The sequence below is a fragment of the Silene latifolia genome, chromosome X (assembly GCF_048544455.1).
Source record: "Silene latifolia isolate original U9 population chromosome X, ASM4854445v1, whole genome shotgun sequence".
Lineage (NCBI taxonomy): Eukaryota > Viridiplantae > Streptophyta > Magnoliopsida > Caryophyllales > Caryophyllaceae > Silene > Silene latifolia.
The window spans coordinates 195,303,346-195,308,510 of NC_133537.1; the positions used below are offsets into that span (position 1 = coordinate 195,303,346).

A 5,165-nucleotide genomic window follows, 5' to 3' on the forward strand; every position below is an offset into this window, starting at 1 on the left:
CTAGAATGCAAAGAGAGAAGAGAAGGGCAGACACTCGCGTGCCAAATATGGAGACCGAAGGTCTCTATTTATACTAAACACACGAAGGAGTTTAGGAATGACACAGATACGGAAACAAATCAAGGAAATATTCTGGAAAGCGTGAAAAGAGGGATGGGGAAGAGGCTCAGCAACCACTGCGACCCTTGGAAGAGGCGCAGCTCTTGCTGCGTCATTTCCCCAGAGGTTTCCTCCTCAGCAAGAAAGATTTCCGCGTTTTTTATGGAATTTCGGTAGTTATACACTTCCTTATTCCATGAAACACAATATACGGAAGATATTTCCTTAAAAATATTAAATTTAATTAGGAATAAATATCCAGAGAAATCTAGAACACTCCGGAACATTCCGACTCGACATTTAAACAGTTTCTTAGAAAATGAAGCGGTTTCTGACCCGACCTCCAAATGAACTATAATTACTGTCAAAACGACCGTATCGGTACGTTTATGACGACCATGAGGTTGACTCGAGTGTTTGAGCTATCACTTGTCGATGAACTTACGAACTGTCATAAAATCGTTCCGCGTATCAAACACGCGGCCCAATCATCACTGGGTGGTTGGCGGGAGGTGTAGAAATGAGGTATCTACATATCACCACCATGAATCCCTTATGAACCCATGACACCCTAGTGCCTTAATCTATTGTTTACAAACCCCTACTTTACTTGCTTGTTCTACTTTCATTTCGTTACATTTCATTGTTAAAGTACTGTAGCTTGATACCTCTAATCTTAACCCAATTTGTGACACCCTAAGATATAGCTTTCTGTAACCGATAACTTAATTCAATACCCGTCCTTTGGGATCCGACCTTTACTTACCACTCTACTAAGAGTAGTTTGTTTAGTTATAAATATTGTTTTGGTTGGTTGACTTAGACGACAAATTAAAGTTTCAAAACGCACCAAAAATGGCACCGTTGCCGGGGGGGGGGGTTCAAATGAATTGATATCACTTGTTGTTTTTAGCTGTGTCTTTTTTGACCTTGGGGAAGTCAAATTCCTCAAGGTAATTTTAATTGTTTTCTAGTTGTTTGCTTTTTGCATGTCTAGGAGATCACAAGGTAGACCTTTGCCTATTGATCCCGAAATTGAAAGAACCTTTACCAATCTTAAAAGAACCGCTAGAGGAGCTTCGACAAGTTTGGTTATTAGAGAACTTGTGGAAATCGGTATTGTCCAATCGGATAATGTTGTGTTTACCAACCCTTTTGCAAGAGAAGGAGAGGAGAACCCAATTCAAAACCAACCACAAAATCAACCCACAATGCCTAAATTTTCATCTCATTCCGTACCAACCGAGGAGAACCTACCAAATGGTACTCCAACACCACCTCACTTAACTGGTAATTTCATTGCCAAATCCGCATTTATACAATTAGTTGAGAGAATCCAATTCGGAGGGATGCCTAGTGAAGATCCTCATCTACACATGGAGACGTTTTGTGACTATTGTGATGCGATCTTTCAAACCGGAGTGACTCAAGAACAAATTCGATGGGTGTTGTTTTCTTTTTCCTTGATCGGAGCCGCAAAGTAATGGTTAAAGAGCCTAGACAAAGCTACCCTTGTAATTGATTTATAGAAGAAGTTAGCACTTGCCTTCTACATAAAGTTCTATCCTCCGGAGAAGACTAACATGTTAAGAGCTCAAATCACCGGGTTCAAGCAAAGGGATGAGGAATCATTATATGAAGCATGGGAGAGATTTAAGGATACTTGTCGCTCTTGTCCTCACCATGGACTTAGTGATTGGTTCCTTGTTCAACAGTTTTGGAACGGCTTATATGAAGACTCACGAAATGTGATTAATATGGGCTCCAATGGGAGGTTCACCGAGGTTGATGACAACCAAACATGGGCCAAGATCGAAGAAATGACTGTCCGTAATTCCCAATAAAGTAGGCCATGAGGTGGATTCCATCACACAATTGGGTGCTCAACTAAGTGCTCATATCGATACCATATACTTGAAGTTTGAGAAAGCCATGGCCAAGCTTGATGAAGCTTCCAAATCACCCAAACAACATGTCAATACTATGATGGCATCATCCTCAATCCCAAATGGAGTACGTGAAAGTTGTGGAACCTTGGGACATGATCAAAATGAATGTAGGGGAACAAATGAACAAGTAAATGCTTTCCAAGCATACAAGAATGACACCCCTTATTCTAACTGCTACAATGAGAATACCAAATTCCATCCAAACCTCTCATACAAAAGGCAAAATGTCCAAAACCTCAACCCACATACACACCACCTCCAATGAGAAATCCTACTAAAAGACCATACTACTATCAACCCAATTGCCCACCTGCACGTGCCCAGCCAATATGTGGACAACGACAGTGGTCTTTTTGAAAGCCACGCTCGGTGGCGTAAGAATGCTTTCGACCGGATCGTTTTAGATCGGTCGGTTTCGGCTCGGCAAGGGTCTCGAAACGGTGCAAGAGATGTTCGGAGTCCCCACCAATCATTTGTGGGATGCTTGGAGCCTGTTCGAATCCACTTTATACCTAGGTAAACCTAGGGAAAAAGCGGTGTTTGACATAGGTACTAAAGATAAGGAATCGTCTCTCTTTAGCATCCTATCTCTAGAATTACTCTCGTACACCCTGGATAAGGTCGTCCACTATCCAAAGTTTCTGAATAAGAGGTGAAGGCACGTATTGGGAAGCCCTTTAATCAGACACCCAATCCCGCCCGTGGTAGCAGCCTCTACTGATCGATCTTGGTTAGTTAAATGCAAAAATTGATAAAACGGTTTAAATGCATGAATGCGCATCCAAAAGTTTGAACCTAACATGTGAGCTTTCTACGTCGGTTGATTTAATCCAAATATCAAGTGTAAGATGTCGAATTGGATTTATGGTTGATTTGCATGCAAGACAGAATTTAAACCTCCATTTACCAAGTTAGGTTTATGGTGCATAACGTGATCCATTTGTCTTAGTAAGGCATTTTGCAAATATAGGATAAAATGAGCGGATTCGTCGTCTGATCCATCCTGTATTCGGGTTAATCGAAGTCGCGATCGTCCTAGACAAATGCGGGAAGGGGAACAGACCCTGCATCAGGTAGCCAGAAGAGGCGCGAGCCTGTTGGCGATACAAAGGGGTCTCCCCTGGTTTGAAAATAGAAAAAGGAATGGCATGTTTAGGCACGGATCAGCACACGATGTAAGACGTGTTCTGACCATTTGAAAAAGCTTATGAAACATTTTGAAGAACGAGTGTTTGAACCCGTTTTGGTTTAAAAACGCCGTTTAGGCCGCTTTTGTATTGATTTGAGGAACAAGACTTAAATAATCGTCATTGTTTTGACAATATTCGGTGTCGGGTTCAATTTTGCAAGCTTGACATGAATAGTTTTGAAAATGATAATGAACTAATTGTTTTATGTTCATTTGTTTATTATTAGTCAATATTCATCATCGTACTTGGGTTTAAATCTGACATGGTATATGGAACCAAGGATCACTTTGTGTTGATGACTAATACATTTATTTGGAAAATATAAAGAAAGGATGAAAGGCTTTAAGATACCCTTCAAGATGTAAATAAATGAAATAAAAGATTTTAAAATACCTTTTAAAATGTAATTAATCAAATATTATCACCGAAGCACAGATTAAACCGTCATGATATTAAGAACCAAGGGTGAAAAATGTTTTATGGTTAAAAACTTGTCATAAAAAGGTTTGAGAATACTTGAGATGGCAAAAACCAATTACAAATATGAAGTAAAAATGAAGGAGATGAAGAGACCAAACATGGTTTGGATTTGAGGTTGGGCAGGCTGCTTTAGGCGCGAGCCTGTGTGCTACATAAGTAGCCTCTGCCTCAACCAAAAATCCGGTTTTGGCTCATTCTTCCCATGTTTTGGACCATGTTATGCATGATTTAGCTTGTTATAGTCATGAAACATATAAAAACATGATAAAAGAGGATTTTTACACCCTCATACTTACATACTATGCTTGTGGCGAGAAATCGACATAAGTGTATCAACTCGTTTAGTCGAAAAACTCGGTTTAAAACCGTTATAGTAAGTAAAAGAGTGTTTTGGTATGTTTAGTGATGGTGTAGTGGTCGAGATGGTCGGTCAAGTGATTTAATGCACGATGACGGTACCAAACAATGTGTAAGGCTTGTGTTTACGATCGGTAGGTCGTAAAAACGTGTCGGATTGTGACTTGAGAAGTCGAGTCTAGAATTTTAAGGGAGAAAAGAGGGGGCAGATGCTCGCGTAACTCTCAAATGGTGGAATTTGAGGGGTACTTATAGGAAAATGAGTGGTTGTGTGAGTTTTGAGCGACATGGCCGCATGGGCTACTCAAAGAGGCGCGGGCCACATCGCACGTCTTCGAGGTGTCTTGTCCCTATCACACAAGTGCAATCATGATTTGTAATATCCTAGGATTTGAATGAACATGTTTGGTACTTGACTATTTAAGATTCCGGGAAATCTTAACATAGAAGCATTTGAATGGTTTGTTTTTTTGTGTTTGACTCATCGTTGGAGTCAGGATTTGAATTTTGTGTCGGTTTTTGCCCGTGTCGGTTTTGACTCTAGTTTGTGTCATTGCGAGCCCGTCCTCATGCATTAAACACTCCAGGTACTTTTGAAAAGTTTTATTTTCGATATCGTTTTAAGTTTTCCTACGTATAGTTGTACACAAACTCTCGATCAAACGCTCCGATTCCTAAGCATGTTGTAGTCCGATAATCATCGGGTGTTTATTGGAGTCTTAACATATACTCGGTATCTACAGAGCCCACACTTTGACTGAGGCTTGGACAGGGCAAAAGTCACAGTAGAGCCCCCAGGTCAATCGAAGATTACAACCTGGAGACCCAAGCGACGCCGAGGCGGCTCGAAAGGATTCAGGCCAAGGAGCTGCCGTCGGGAAGGGCGACGCCAAGGCGACTCGAGGGTACGAGCCAAGGACCTATCGTCGGGAACAGTTTAAAGTCCGTTGACTATCCGTGCGGGTCGTTTAAAGTCCATTAGACTACGTACAAAGGCTCGCCAACCATAAGAATGAGTCATACCTGAGGCATCTGTTGGGAAATGTGTCCTCAACAATAGTGCGATCACATGATTTAAATATCATTATTA

At 41.0% G+C, this 5,165-nt stretch overlaps 1 non-coding gene across 1 annotated transcript; it reads right to left on the reverse strand.

Annotated features, from left to right (window-relative positions):
• Positions 1-1,682: 1,682 nt before the first annotated feature.
• LOC141624892 (small nucleolar RNA R71) lies at positions 1,683-1,789 on the reverse strand. Its single transcript, XR_012534695.1, has one exon. It is a non-coding gene; the product is annotated as a small nucleolar RNA R71 (small nucleolar RNA).
• Between the last annotated feature and the right edge of the window lie 3,376 nt (positions 1,790-5,165).